The sequence below is a fragment of the Larimichthys crocea genome, chromosome VI (genome assembly GCF_000972845.2).
Source record: "Larimichthys crocea isolate SSNF chromosome VI, L_crocea_2.0, whole genome shotgun sequence".
Classification (NCBI taxonomy): domain Eukaryota; kingdom Metazoa; phylum Chordata; class Actinopteri; family Sciaenidae; genus Larimichthys; species Larimichthys crocea.
In genome coordinates, this window is record NC_040016.1 from 25325048 (window position 1) to 25341932 (window position 16885).

The window sequence follows — 16885 nt, forward strand, 5'->3', positions numbered from 1 at the left end:
AGGTGGGCTTCTGTGTAACAGCAGCACACACACACACACACACACACACTCATGTTTCCCACATTTGTGACACAGTTCTTAGTTACCACACACACTCTAACGCACAGCTGCAGACAAGCAGCATCACACACATAACACACATATATTCACGATGCTCTCTAACACACAATTTGTCACTGTGACACACAACTACACCTACACACACACACACACACACACACACACACTCCTCTGTACTGTGTGAAGAGGTTCCAGCAGGTTTTCTCAGCTGCAGCAGACGCTCAGATGAATTTCCTTCTCTAATTGAATAATAAAGAAGCAGCTCAGCAGGCAAACATCAGCAAGTACAGGCAGAAAGAGTGCGTGTGTGTGTGTGTGGGGGGGGGTTTCTAATTGCTGATTGCAACCCCCTCGCTTCACCCTCTCCTTCCTAGCACGTAGAAGTAAATACGTTGGTGGTTCAGCATGATGGACACTGTGGAGGAGACCTGTGCTGTCTATAGATGTTAAAGTATCTTACTAAGGTTAAAAAACATAATGATTCTTATTTTCAGGTGATTAAACACTAATGACAACATAGTCATGCATATTATATTCAACGTCTGCCATATTCTGTAAGTAGAGCCTCTTAAATCTGACACACTGGACCTTTAAATAAAATAATTCAGGGAACATCTGTGAAATAAAAGTGTGACTGAATGACTGAATATTTGAGTAAATATATGTTTTTTTTTGTCTCCTGCATTTGTCCACAAATTCTCGTCCATGTTCTGTCCTTTCCTTTCCTGCAGTACACCTGGGAGAGAATCTGTTTGCATGCCGGAGCCATCGCTGGCAAATCTTCTGCAATTATGCGCAGCAGATATCCAGAATTCATTGAGCCCAAGAGGAACATCTCATCGTGTGCCATGGTGGTCGTAAAGCTTTCCACCTCCATGAAATAGTTCCTCTGTTGGTTTGAGGATGGCACTTCTTTCTTAATGCAGATGGGGCAGAATGTACGATCGGTCAAATGTACGATCACTGTGTTATTTTAGGTCCTGAAGGTGAATTTAAACTGTGTTCACATGCAAAATAGAGTATGCATTCAGCTATACAGTCCCCTTATCTCTATAAAAGCTCACAGTGAAACAGGTCAGGGCCTTGATTGATATATACAGTACAGTTAATCAGATTAAAACATGCAGCCTGTCTGAACAGCTGACTGTGGATATTAGGCTTCACCAAGAGAGACAGCGAGAGAGTAAAACAAGACTAAAAAGCAGGCAGGGCGAGTGATGGATGCTAAAAGTCCTCCAGAAACACTTCAGAGCGGAGGTCTGGGTGGATGTTTAAACGTACAAAGTGTCTGACTGGTTTGTTTCAGACACGGAGTCGATTTTCCTTTTCTTTAAGTTGTCTAAACTTCAGCAGACCTTTAAGAAGCAGCAGATCAGAAAACTGATTTTCTGGGAAGGCACTGACAAATGACTAAATCCTGCTCCCGGCTGCATCTGAACGCTCCCCTCTTTTTTTGAATCCATCATAGTGAAAAACTTCTTGTATTCTTTGCTTTTTCTTTAGTTTTTTTGTCGTCGCTGTGTCATCGCTCAGCCTTCGGACGGATCTCTTTAAGTACAGCGAATGATCCTTAAAGAGTGCAGCTGTAGAACTTGTTGCTCGCAGTCAGTTACTCTCAGTAATGCACTTCACAGCTAACAGGAAACAGACTTCACTATTGATCCACTGTGTTGTACTGGCAAGAAGCAAAGGGTGTCTGTGTGTGCCAGCGCTACAGTACCATTATCCTCAGTGTTCAGTTTGATTGCTGCTCTGATGGCCTCTGCAACTCTTAATCACTCGTTTCATTTAGTGCTTGTGTGCGCATAAAGTCGGATTCAGACCAGGTCAACACAGGTTTTTCTATTTGAACGCACTGCAACAAACTGCTCCACAGTCAGCCTGAAACTAAGCTCTGTCCAGGTGAAGTTCATGGACTGAACTGTGATACTCTCCCAGTTCATGCACCCAGCTTCTATAATACGTCTCTTTCTGGTTTGCAGAGAAAATGAGCAAGCAGTGGACGAGTGATGTAGACAGTGAATGACAGTGAGGGAGCGCCGGTAACGGAAATGCCGGTGAATCAACAAAATAAGGTTCGCCTCCCAGAAAACAAACCTCCATCTGGGCAGTGAGGGCCGGTTAAGTCCCTCTGTTTATCTATACGGTGATTATGTGATGAAATTTCAAACAACCAACATTTTGACAACAGCAACACATTAGTAGCCAGTACCCATGTGGAACAGTTGCCACAACCCGGGCGGTCCTCGCTACCAACGCTTTGGCAAACTGTTCCCCAGAAAGCAGCCTCCGTCTGGGCAGTGAGAGCCGGGCAGGTCCCTCTGTTTACTGATGGAGATTCTCTGATGTGATTTCAGAACACTTGAACTCACACTCTATCTTTCCGCTATGCACGGTGGATCAGGATTCCCGCAGCACAATCTTACAGCTTCCATAAGATTGTAAACCCACAGAAAAACAATCATAGATATCAACGTAATGAATCGACTGCAATACAAAGCTCAGGACTGTATCTGTCCGTGTTTTCATACGCTGGGAGTGAAAATGACTCTGGGCTCTAGAGGGTTAAACAGTTCACACATCTAAATGTCTGCTGTTGTTCCTTCAGTCAGGGCGTCTGCCTCCTCTGAAGAAGTTAGATGTGAGGAAAGGAAGTGAGCTGATGCGTTAACACGATGAAAAAGAGCCTCCGATCATTTCTCCCCTTCTCTTCATTTCCATCCGTCTTCCTGTTCTCTCTTTTCTCGTGCTCTCTCTCTTTCCCTCCTTTTCTCCCATGCTTTATCTTTCTCTTCTTCCATCCCTCTCTAATTCTCTCACCACTTTTCATTTTTCTTCTGCCCATCTCCTTCCTGCCTCCCTTTCTCTCTCTCTCTCTATCATCTGTCCTCCATTCAGTTTCAACAAAGTCCTCCTACCTCTTTCCCCTTACTTCTTTTCTCATCTCATCTTTGGGTTCACGGTCCTCTCTCTCTCTCTGAGCAAGGTAAGAGAACATTTTCCTTGAGATTACAGAAGTCAGTTCATGGGTCATGGTAGTGGAGAGCGGTATATCCAAATGAATCCTCACAGCCTCAGCGTGATAATAAAAGTGTTTGAATTTCTCTGTGTTCCCCTAAAAGCTCTTCTTGTCCCACAGACACATTTTCACTGTACAGCCTTTAAAAACACATTTCTGAGGGGGAAGAGTTTCTCGAACCTGTCAATCCACCTCCGGACTGAAACGATCTGATCCTGTGGAGGAAGCGAGGACTGACCAGCAGGCAGAGAAGGTCTGATAAAACCTTTTCATCATTTACCTGATTCATTCCTCCTTCCTCCTTTGTCTTCTTGTTTGTCTCTCCTCTCCGCACCACCACAGCTCATATCACAGTCTCCGGCTTGCTCTTCCCTCCCAGGAGGAGCTGGAAGCAGCAAGCTCCATTCATAATGCATATGAGCTCCAACAGGAAAACACATTCTTCATACAGTGTGTTATGAGTGGACTGGAGCTGAGGGAGAGTAATGCTACAAAGTAAACTGGCACAGTGTGATATACTCAGCATCCAGGTCCAGAACCACAGGAGTTCACACTGTGGGTCAAGAGAAAGAATTTTGTTTGGTTTTAATAGTTTATTTTCTCTTTGTCAGAAAGAATCAAACTAACAAAGAAAAAATGGACTTCCGTCATAGGTTTCGTCAGTGGTGACACACTTGCAGCCGCTGGTCCTGAATCACTGCCTGTTCGCAGCATTTCTCTCAACTCTGAAGCACGCTCAGCATCGCCTCAAGGACCTCGAAGTGGACTTCCACTGAAGGATCATTGAGACACAAACCTCTTTAAGGTAAATCCTGACTGAGCCTCCTGAAAGCTGACATCTTCTCAAGGACATTTTATTTCAAATACTGCATTCACTGAAGATCCAGAGGAGCTGTCAAGGACTAAAGGAAGCTCACAAAGATCATCTTCAAGAACTATCAAAACCTCCTTGAAAAGACTAAAGAGGTCAGGCCGTCAATGATACTGAAACCTCGTCACATAGCCTTGAACTGAGATCAACCAAGATCTCTACAGCCCTTTGGAGAACCTCTGCGAATCAATCAGTATCCCTTAAAATCTCTTTATGAACACAGTAAACTCTCAGGAACTTCATCTTTATTACGACTGCTCCGAACTCTCTTGAGGAAACACCTCAAGAAGCCTCAGGTCTGCTTTGGTGTCTACTCAAACCTATTGTACAATCACATCTGACAAAATATCACCGTCCTCTGTCACCAAAACCTGAAAACTTTATACTTGATTTACAGTTGGTCTCTCAACACGTGTCTCACGATGAGAGGATTCTGTGTATGAATAGAAATGTCTAATGTTGCAGACTGTAGCACTGTTGTTGAGTCTGATTGAGTCGTCCTCAATCCAATGATGAGTAATGATTGGAAACTCCTCAAGAAACCAACCAAGAACCTTCTTCAGTGATTCGAAACCAATGAGCTTGAAACGTTACTCAAATCCCTTGACACCACTTGAGGTGCCATCTTAAAAAAATATATTTTAAAAACCTTCCAGACATCTTCAGACCCCCTCCAAGAGTCCCTGGAACCCCTTAAGAGCTCCAGCACCTCTTTGGTAACTAGTAAAACTTCCCCAAACCCCCTTGGGGCCTCTTTGAAGATCCCTGTTTTGTGGATCACACAAATACATGTGTGTGTGTGTGTGTACACACCACTCGCTCTCCTGCTAAATTAAACCTCCAACATGCTGATCTGTGCACAGTTGCAGTCTCGCTGAGCTCCTGTAGCTCCAGGGCAGCTACCTAACAGCACGCTGCTGAGGATTAGCCTGCTTACACACTTGAAAAACACCGCTTGTGTTTCTGCGCACACCACCACGGGGATGCACGGCACATCGGTGTCGTGCAGGGAATGCTGCGTGTGCATTCGTGGGGGGATATTTAGCGTGTTACATTGAATATGCATGTGGTATTTGCATCACAGTGTTCTGTCATGGATGTACTTGTCAGAGTTGGGAAGAAGGAAGGCTTTCAAAATGAATATATAAAAACATTTTCACATTTTTATCTTCACTGGATATTTTTTATTTTACATAAAATTGTATAACAAGCAGAGAAAATACTGTACAAATAAAATCTGTCCAAAAATGAGAAAAATACTTTATAGAAATTGGAAATTATAGATGTGTGCAAGTAGAAATGTATTAAAATGCTAATTTCTTATATAAACCATGGCTATGTAAGCTGTTTTCACTCTCAGAGTCGTCATTGTCACCATGTTCTTGGTATTCTTAGACGAGAAGGACGCTCCAGATAACTACTCGTGACCTTGCACTTTGATAACTGGCATATTATGTTTTGCCTGCTACGTCTCCAGAGGAGCCAAACTGTAGGAAGAAAATGATCTGTTGTAGTTTCTGAGAAATACTTTGCTCATGTGTAACCTTTTGTCCGTCATCCTACAGACCGAGTACACTGTGTATGACTGCGTGACCTCCTTTGTAAAGAATGAACCTACTAAAAGACAATTCATTCCCAAGTCTTTACTTCAGTCACACACAGTTTAAATAAGAATTTCAACAACACGCAGTTTGTAGGAAACAGATGGACGGACAGTTTGGTTGTTAATGTAAAGAAAACATAGAAATTATTACAGTCGTTTTAAGATTTTATACAAATTATATGAATTAAGTCTGAATGTTAATGTTACACATGCATCTAAAATTGATTTACATGAAAATTACAAAGAGAAACATTAAATTGTTAGTATGGACATAAATTACACAACAATTCACATAAAATGACAATTGCTATCTTTAATAAACTATGTGTTTAAAACTGTTTAAGAAACCAAACCAACCATAAATATTAAAGTGATTTTTCTGTACGAAAATGAGAAATAACTGGGGAGAAAAACAGAAAATTGCTGTAAAAATTTGAGTTATTTTTCATACATTTACATTTTTTTCAATGTACAATGAGAAGATGAAGGCAGAAGACTTCTTGTAAAGCCAGCCTCACTCTCAAGGTGCTGGACGATGACTTTAGTATGAAGCAATTTTTATTTAGTTATATTTTTATTTAGTATAAATGTGAGTTACCTGGCGCTGCTTTTAATTATTGTTTCAGTGTTCATGCCCACGTTCACTTTCAAATTCATGGAAAATTCATGTTCAGCTGTTGCTCGCTGCCACATACTGTTCAGCTCAGCGACTAAAACATTAAAGAACACAGCAGTGTGTGTGTGTGTGTGTGTGTGTGTGTGTGTGTGTGTGTGTATTAAATGCAGTTCAGAGTCTAGATAATGTTCCAGCAGCCCAGTGCTTACATTAAGAGGATTTAAAAAACACACACACACACATGTAAATCGGCGACAGTTGGTGTTTTAATTAACAAAGAACGGCGCTGAGGGCATGATGTGTGTTATGTTACATAAAAGTTAAATGTAAAACATCAGAAAGTAGAAAGTCGATGTTTGTTCTGCATCTTTGTCGGTTTTAATCAACTGTATTAGCAGAATGAAAACAAAACTGACAAAGCAATAAAGAGTAAGAGACAAATAAAAGATGTTAACGATTAAGCAGATCATTAAATAGAGCTCAGTCTAATCCCCCTTCTCTCCCACACACTCTGCCTCATGCGTCACTTTCCTCTTAAAACCTCGGGCTTGCACATGCATATTAATACTTGTTCATCACACAGGCGTATCTAACAGACGCTGATAGTGCAGCGGTGGCAGTCAGAGGTGGCAGCATGCTGCTTCTCTTGGATGGTAGCAAAGAAGTCGCTCAGGGTCTGGTGTTATATCGAAGCGTTGCCTTGCCTCCTCGCTGTTTTGTGCAGCAACCTGCCTGCACACCTGTTTCCAATACTTCATTAGCCCTCGGTGTGTATAGTTCTGCTTTCCAGATTGTCAGTGTTGCCTTGTGTTATTGTGTCACGCCATTTCTTTCCTTCATCAGGTTGTCGAGTCGTTCAACGTGTTTATTAGTGCATGCAAATTTCCAAGCAGTTTGTATTTTAATGTCTACGATTAGTTTTATTGTTACGGATTAAACGTTGCCCCCTTCTCAAGAAAGTGGTCTAACTTTTCCCGACGTCACTGTCAAAGTTCTCCAGCCTAAAACGTCACCGACACCTGACGAAAGATCATGGACTAAACTGCGATACTCTCCCAGTTGTGTCCTGATTTGGTTTATGATTTGCGTCTGTGTTTAGCTCCAGTCTACGCTGCAAAGCGGTGACACCAAGAAGCTTCCTCTGGCTGTGGTTGAGCGACATAGACTGTGAGTGAGAGAAAGGGAGCCGGTGAATGTGAGAAATAAAAAGTTATTTTCTGATTGTTTCATAGCAGTTATGAATGTATTTCCTCCTGTCGCTGCCTTCATCAACTCTTCCAATCAAAACACAGTGTCGGGAGTGTTGTGGAGAAATAGCTGAAAGTCAACGGCAGCAGCTCAGGAGGGAAGAAAGCGTTCAGGAGCCTCTGATGTCTTCTGCTGTAATATTTATTGAAGCTTGATCAAGGAGAATCAGAGAGAGCCGGTCTCTATTCTGCCCAGCTCATGCTGGTGCTCACACTTTAAACCTTTACAGATGAAGCCACGAATACGTCACGCCCAAAGATAGTCAAAGGAAATGTATTTATCCATGTTGGTGTTCACCTTCAACACATTCTAGTCTGGAGACACTGTTGTCTGTTCATGCCAGTGGAATGTCACGTAGCTATCTATTCAGGGGGCAAACATTGAGTTTCTTCGACCCTGGTCACCAGGAAACTCTGAGATAGGCTGGCACCTGCACTGCAAACATCGGCCTTACATGCCGGAGAGAGAGAGAGCGTCTTCTTCATCACTCTCTTCCCGTCACCATCTCGTGTTTCCATTAAAATCCTCTTCTCCTTCTTTCACACACACTGATTGTTGCATGCTACTATGCTGTTTGGTCACCTTGAAATAAATTAGTGTGACAGGACATTAACATATGCATGACAGCCTGAGCTAGGATGTCTGTGTGTGGGCTGTGAGGAAGGGAGGGAGAACAAAACAGTGGATAGGACGGTAAGCGGGACTTCAGAGCAACGAAAGTGCTCCTGGATCTATAATCCAGCTTTATTATTAGAAAGAAATCAAGCAGGACACACTTAATTAGCCACCAGAAAGTTCAACTTTGTTACTCACTTTGTGCGTTGGAAGGTCCCCATAGTTAGGAGCCATAATAACAAGATAACAAACGATGAATTTTGTGCACAAACTGAAATAAATGATTTATTTGTAGGACTTATGTAGAACAGAAGACATCCTGTATAACGTCTATGCAAAAAGAAATGCTGCAGGACTCCTGCACGGCTGCTGCACAATCTAAACTCACTGTTTTGTTTCTGTGTGTGTGTGTGTGTGTGTTCAGGCGTGTGTGTAGGAGTCACTGCTGAAAACGTGTGTATGAGTGTGTATTACTGTTTGAGCAGGTGCGCTGTGTGTGTGTGTGTGTGTTAGTCTGAACCTGCAGCAGAGCAGGGATTGCGGTTGTGCAATAGCCTACAGTTGTGTGAAACTCGTTAATTACCCCCCTGTCTTTGATCTCGGCTTAACGAGGAGAAAACGAGGTGTTAACGAGTGCATGTGGGCTCTCTGGGACTTTCAGTTACTAAGCATGGGAAAAGGTTTGTGTGTGTGTGTGTGTGTGTGTGTGTGTGTGGAGGCGGAGTGCTATGTAGGAAGGTTCAGGTGAAGGCCCTGAAAACTTTTGGAGACCAGAGTGGTTGTATAAATGTTTGAGAGAGGTTCATTGGAGGTTGTGAAAAGGTTGTAAGTCCTGCATTTTAAAGGTAGTGTCACCTTTTCCTTTTTTCCTCTTGTTTCATGTTCTCCTCCTCCCCCTTGTGTTTCTTGTCATCACCCTGTGTCCGCTCAGTCATCCTCCTCCTGCTGCAACTCCTGTACGCCCTTTACCTCAACAGCTGTCTGTGGACTCAGCTTCATCCATCCAAATTTCCTCTTATCCAGAGTCGTGTCGCGGTGGCAGCAGGTTTAACAGGGCGCTCAAGACTTCCCTCTCACCAACAACATTACATCTCCTCCTCTGGGATCCCGAGGAGTTCCCAGGAACCCGGCAGAGGAAGCTCATCTTGGCTGCTTGTATCCGCAATCTCATCACTCAAAGCTCATGATCATAGGTGAGGGTTGGAACATGGATGGACTGGAAAGAACTTTTGAAGTTTACAATTTGGTCTGAGTTTTGTTTTTCTTTCCACTTCTAAGATTTCTAAACGAGCTCCTCCTTAAGCAATATTTGGTTAGACACGTAGCAGATGAAGAAAACATCTATTTTACCCGAAGGGTCGTGTTGTCAGACGCTAAAACAAGCACATTTACAGTAATAGACATGAACTTGTTTTGCAGCTGCGGCGCTCTCCTTCAATACTGCACCAAACTCCAGACTTGTTGTCCTCGTGGTTACTTTGACACAGAACATTGGAAGGTCTGGGTTGAATTATAAAAATAAAACCTGGATAACAAACAGCTGAAACAACAGAAGGGAACTCACCATGAAAAGGAAGCCCAAGGAAACGAGGCAAATGTATTTTTCTTGGACACAGAGAAGAACACTGACCAAAGGACACCAACGATATGAAATGAATGTTTCAAGTTAAAGATTCCTGCTGTGGTAGAAATTTTCATTAAAGTAATGTTAATCATCAATCAGCAATATTAAGCAGCATAATTATCTGATTTGATTCGTGGTCTCAGTTGACCTTGGTTATAATGACGTGTGTTATGAATAAATTGGATACATGAGCAAATAAAGCCACTAAGGAAATGTCTAATTTATTTACCGAGCGGTTCTTTTTGGAGTAGTCATGTCATTTTATTCTGTTTCATGGTCAGCAACCTAAGCTGACTGCTCTTGTTACTGTTATGAAGTTGAGGGTCAAAGCAAAGTGGACTGAAAATAGTGAATGCCACTGTTTTTAAGTTTGGACACAAGCTGCACAAAACCATGTAGAACTTGAGATTTTTTAATTCAATCACCATACATTCTTTTCATTGAGACCTCATTTCACGAAAACATGAATTCGTTGCACATTTCTGAGTCATTTCAACGTGAGAAACAATCCACAGCTTTGAGATAAAGGCTGTTTGCTTCTCTTATTGCTGTGCTGAAGGCCTCGGAGTCGACTTTTAATTGCAGTTTTAGAAGAAAAACAAAACAAAACAGTAAATCGTCAGCTTCACCTCCGAGCGGCAGATGGTGAAGACAGTTTGTTCAGACAGGACAGGACGGTGTTATCAAGACGGTGCGCTGAACTTTTGAATTTGGGAATGAGTCATTTTAAAATTTCTCTGTCACACACATTGGTAAAGTATAGCATCATGGTTCGATTGCGTCTAACTTTCTCTGTGATCTTTCTTTAAATGTCCATGTATTGATCAGACATACAGGTGTTACTAACAGTTCGAGTTCAAACCAGTCCCCTTGCCAACCTCCTCTCTCCGGCCGAGCCTTTTTTCTATAGGAAGGTTACTTACTGAGTGAAATGACATGTTCAGCCATGACATACAAACACAAAGAAAGCTGCTTCAGTTATTTTTTATCTCCTGGACTGGTCTTTAATAAAAGGAAAGCAGATATTGCTGTCCCACAATTTCCAAAAAGTACAAAGATCATCATGTAAGTTAACGCTACATTTTTATATTATGCCAGAACTTGCAGATCAGTTTTTCAATATGTTACAGCCAGAGGGAAGCTATGAACGTGATGTTATAAAATCAGCTTGTTATAAAGTTGTTTCTCTGTGTGACACTAAAATGATCAAAGTGAATTATGAACTGGTTTGGAGCTGTCCTTCAAATGCTGACCTCCATGTTCATCTTCTGCACATGTGGTGGCGGTGGCAGCACGATTGTCTTCCTCAGCTGGCTCCAGGATGTCCCCAGCAACACACTGCCACAACATCAGGTGCAAAGGTATGACCAACATCCAGGTCTTTGAAGAAGGTGAAAGGTGTGACAAACTGTGTGTGTTTGTGTGAGAGGGAACAAATTAAGTAGTTGGCCGTCAGTGGTGTGTTGCTACAGCAGCCCTGACCTCTAACTTTAGCTCTCACTGCTGCTCACTTAACTCAATTTTGATTCCTCACCTTCACCCTTAATAGCGACCCTGAAATGACCCTTTAACACCTTCACACACACAAACACACCAGCACACTGCCAGCTCCAAGCCCAGAGATTAAGGACACTTCATCCTTGAGGATATTCTATCACAGTGCAGTCGTATATATTAAGTGTTGGTTATGAGCACAGAATATAAATAAATGGCAGATACTGGGTGCAAGTTAAGAATTTACAGGCCATACCAGACATTAATCTGTTGGTGTCAGTCTCCACTCTGTAATTGTAGGGCCCAGAAAGGCAAAGGTGACACACAATGACTTGAATAAGGGTTTGAATTGTCCATATGTGGTTTGGAGGTGATACCATTCAGCAGAGTCGGCGCACAGGAGGTTGGACCATGCAATCCAAGGCTGTTAATCTTTAGTCCGAAACTTTCATCATTAAAAAACACAACGTCTTGATTTGGCAGCTGATTTACAGCTGGGAAAATGCCTGTAGTGATTTTGTTTGACAAGAACAAGTCTGGCCTAGATTTTGTGCTACATTTTCCTGACAATAATCAGTCAATGAGGGAATTCAAACTGCTTTTTTTTTAGACAAATAAATATGCATCAAAGATGTCTGACTGACAGCCAGGTTTTTTGGTTAAAGGTATCGCTCCAAGGGTCTCTCCAGAGAGTTCAACATTTTGAATTTTTTTCAACAAGCTTCACAGGCAAAAGTTTGATTTTCCTCACAAGAGTAACAAGAATGGTAATTCCTGCCAAGTGAATGTACAACTTAAAACCACAAGAGCTGTCCAAACAAAGAGAAGTTTCTAACATCTTTTTAAACCTGAGCTTTTCTTGGAAACACACATACAATGGTTTAAATTGTATGTATTGTATGCAGGATTCACCGAGAGACTTAATTTAAACTTTAAAATGTAGGTACTCTTGCCTTCTCTTCAGTGATTCACTTCACTCATCGACAGCTTTTACCGTTTTTAAACTATCAAGGCTGAGCAGGTTTTTACTCAGATTTCTGGGTTTATAATGGGTGTGTATGTGGCAGAATGTTTGAGCTAGAGTGGATGACATCATCAGCTAGAGTGAGGAACAGAGAGAAAAATCTGTGAAAAAATAAAACGTATTCGACTACCGTGGCCTCAGATGCCCCACTACAGACATGATTTATACATAGAAACGTAGGAAAATTTGTCTTCTCACTCACATTCGTCTGCTAAAGCTGTCAGCCTTATAGTTTTGGCGTAACACACAAAGATGCACCACCAACACCCATCCACAGCCTCATAGACTGCCATGTTAAAAAGGCGGGAACATTTCTGGAGGAAAGCAGAAGTAACGCTTCTTTGAATCGCTCTAAAGGTCACATTTCTTCACTTTATCAACACAAAATAACTATGTAGACGTTCAGGAAGGGCTCAGGATGCTCCCAGTGATTTCGGTTCAATGATTGGAAATACGGTTTGGCCAGAAATCCTTCCTGTTCGAGGGGTGGTCTCAGCATTTTCTCTCTCTCTCTGTCAGCATTTCCAACTGACATTCTAACAGGTGCAGTAACTGCTCTGCTGATTAGGGCCGGCAGTTGGTCCTGGTTGCTTGGCAACCTCAAGCCTGCCTGAAGGAGGAGAGAGAGGGGAGGGGCTATTTTCAAAATTGCTAACATTAGCGGCCAATGCTAAAATTAATGCCACTAAGAATTAAATAAATGCTAATTGCTAACATGCTAATGCTAACATGCTAAGACTCCACTCCCACTCGTCACTCTCAAAATTTCTGTGAGAATTTTCTAGTTGCCTTTAGTATTTTTAGAGGTGTAGGGTAAATGTATTAAGGAGGAGGTCAGGGTGGGTGGAGATGTTCCTGCCTGTAAGGTCTTTCTCCAATAAATCATTGAAGTCATCCTGCTGCCCTGCATAACCAGCTGTGACCGCCCTATCTAGATCAGAGTCCTTTAATGTCTGCTGATAACGTGTTCCATCCGACACTAACATTTATCTAAAGGTTGATTAAACATGTACACCCTGAAATAACAGCTGTAGCCTGGTTCGAGAATATTCTGTTTATATTGTCTTTTTTAAAGAATCTCTAGTACATTCAAATTTGCTGATGTCAGTTACTGTAGTAGTTGCACTATGCAACTTTGCAGCTCTGGGTATGATCTCCCACAAGAAGTACGTAACGCTTTACGGCACTAAGTCACACAGCACCAACTATTTCACTGGTTCTGGTGAAACTGGATCATATTTTATGGAGGAAATGTTTTCTGGTTTTCCCTCTGATGTCCTCCGGCTGCTCCGCCTCAACTCTCTGTGATTTACAGAGTTTATGATGGACAGTGAAGTAAACTGCTGACAGCTGTAGATGCTGTTAGCTCATGTCGGCTCAGTCTGTTAGCCAGGCTGCCTGAACTGCAAGCGCACACCACCAGGGGAGTGTTAGTGTTTGTACCAGAGGTGTTTTTTGACTACTAGGTGGGGAGTCAGGTGTCTTGCCAGAACCAGAGCTGGCTCAGCAGCCTCTATGGACAGCTGTAGCTGCTGTTAGCTCAGTTCGTCAGCTTGGCAGTGAGCTCAGAGCGACGGGTACCCGTCGCTCTGAGCTCACTGCCAAGCTGACGAACTGAGTGTTTGTACCAACAGGCGTTACGGACTACCAGGAAGAAGAAGAGGAGGTAACCAGGCTCAGCAGCTTCTGTGAACATAATGGCAGAGGAGAAGAGAGTGAAGAGGATATTGACGGAGGAAGAGAAAATGAAAGAGTGAGCGAGCAAGAAGCAAGAGTAAATGTGGGACTGACTTTTAGTGGTTGGTGAGAGCTTGGTGAAATAAAAGGCTGAAAGACAGACGCCGAGCTGGGCTGACTGCTGCTGGACTAGGCAGTGAGATCAGCTGCTGCTGGGGACCTTGCTACTTTTTGATCATAAATAATGTAATCATAATAAATACATATTTACCACAGTGGTATTACACTGGCTAACACATGGTGTTGCTTTAACAGTTGACTTAATTATCTTGGTTAAATAATAAATAAATAAATAAAATTCAACCTCAGAAGAAGAGCAAGGAAACATACTCACCAGCTTACTCTGTGTAATAAATATTCTTCTCAGTGTGAACAATGAAAATTAACAGGCACTTTTAATTCCATCACTGCTGAAGGCCCCTTGATATTCCGCCAAATGTATTAAGATCATTTGGTTTTTATGGTGGCTGATGTGAATTTGGCAAAGCACAATTGTACCACGAGGTTTTGTTAAAATGTCAGAACAACAAAGATATAATTAACCTAATTAAAATCTCATCAGATTGGCTGTGGATCACACACACACACACACTTTCCATGCTCCCAAGTTAACTGAATTTGGACTTCCACCACTGCTCATTACCAACGTGTTGTCCTGACTTGTGCGATCATGCAAGGCTCCATTTCCACATGTATTTACAAACAGCATTTGTCTAGAAGGTAAGGAATAATTACAGTAGGAAGAAAAACAGCACAGCTCATATTAAATATAGTGCAGAGCCACATTAAATTTTCATATCCGTGTCTGTAACGTCATATTTTTTTCCAGTGAGGCTCGTACCACTGCTCGATGTTAGACTGGAAATCGACTGCAACAATTTACTTTAAATTCTTTGTTGAACTTGATGGATGTGACCTTTTACATGTGAGTAGATGTGTGTTCATCACACACCCTCAAATTGCTACTTAAGGTTACCGGTCCTAAATGTCCAGATCTCGTAAGTCATCCATGAAGAAGAGAAGAAATACTTTGTGCTTCTTCATACGCTGATTTCAGATTAGAGGAATATAACCTGAACACAAACCAAACACAGCAGATACTCGTGTTAATACTGCGTCAAATAAATAAATATAAACTGTGAAATTAAATATCAATGTCTCAATAGTTTCAGTACAGTGACAAGACAGATCTTGTATTAGAGGCAATTCAGATCAGAGGACTTATTTACGTTGTTTTTGGGAATGTAAATTGATTTCCAGATTTTGGACACATCTCTCAAAGGATATTTAAAATAAAAATTAAGAAACCTGGTGTTTTCCTCCGAGGCGTTCCCTCTAGGGGCTTAATGTATCACACAAGCTTCTTGGAAAAACTCCTTCTAGTCGCTGTGTTCTACAAAACTGGATCTAAAAAAGCTTCTCCACCAAGTGTTACCCTCTGGAATAGGGAGATTTTAATATCCTCCCCCACATAGGGCTACAAGCTGTTGTAGGGATGAGTTATTCCTGAAGGTTTGGACTACATGCAGACCTGAAAGATTTTCTACTAATGAGCAGGTGGTTGTCTGAGTGGAATAAGGCCGATCCTTTGCAACTCCCAAATTGGAGGACACAGAGCTGGCTGCAGATGACTGGTTACCCTCAGCTCATGCCTGCATGCTGAGGACTGGAAACAAGCTCAAACTATGTTTTGTTTATTTCCACATGGCATACGAGAAAACAGATCCAACTGGGAGTACACAGAAAACCATAATGCAGAACAGGTACAGGGCAAAAATACAAAAGAGAATAAAACACTATGAAACACTTCAACATAGTGCGAACACACTGAAACAAAGCAACACAACGACTGAATACACTTGTGAGGGCAGGATAACAACACACAGATGAAAACTAATCAGGGCAGAGCCGGTGGGAAACGCAACAAACGCAGGAAGTAAAGTTACAGAAACAAAAGAGGGGGAAGAATTACAAAATAAAACAGGAAACAGTTGAGTTCTTTAATGTCACTAAAGTTCACTGAAGACTCAAATTTTTTTTCCAATTCAATCAACGAAAGTGCTTTATCTCAAAATCAGAAATTGACAGTCACAAGTTGTTTTCATTCATTTGATACCGAATATGTGGCATTTGTAGCTTTTTGATTCTGCACTTTAAAAAACTGTTATTAAAACAGCTATTTCCTTTATAAGAACAGATAACAGTACAGCTACATGCAAAAAAAATCACACATTCTACCTGCCAACTCCTCATTTGGCGACTTATTTGACAAAAATCTTTGAATTTATGTAAAAAAGTTGACGCAAACAGCCTCTGTCTGGGCAATGACAGGTAGGTAAGTCCTGCTGTTCACTGATGGTGATTATGTGACTTGAACTCACAATGTCTTTGTCTCTTTCCACTATCAGAAAATCATAGATCAACACAATGATGTATTTCTCCAATTCCGATTATTGACAACTCAAACTATCTTCACGGTTCACAAGCACCACTAGTCTTGCTTTGCTTTCATCGTCCTTGTAGCTGCAGTTTGTTGGGTTGCACTGGTTCGGATCATCAGTTCTTTCCACTTCTTTTTTGGTGAGATGGTTGGAGCTCTCTTATTACCACATCAAGTATGAAGTCATGCATATAACGCAGGTCTAAAGTTTTTCGTTTCACTGTTTGTCGCTGATCTGCTTCTCAAGGTAGTCGATTCCCTGAACTCCCTCCACCTGCTCGACATTTATGCAAAGTTGGACTCGCTCCTCAGGCTCAGGCTCAGGGGGAATTCATTAAAAAACCACCACCTGTTTGGAGAGCAGATCCAAATTTTCTTTTTTGTGTTGCCTGATATTTTTAAATTCAACCACTGACCTGCTTGTTGAGATGACACCTTCACTCCTTGTTGTTGGAGGAAAGCATGATTGCATTTCTGCACGTTTGTCTTCTTCTTTTTCTCGAGACTTTCTGTTGTTCTCGAGTCTCATTTGAT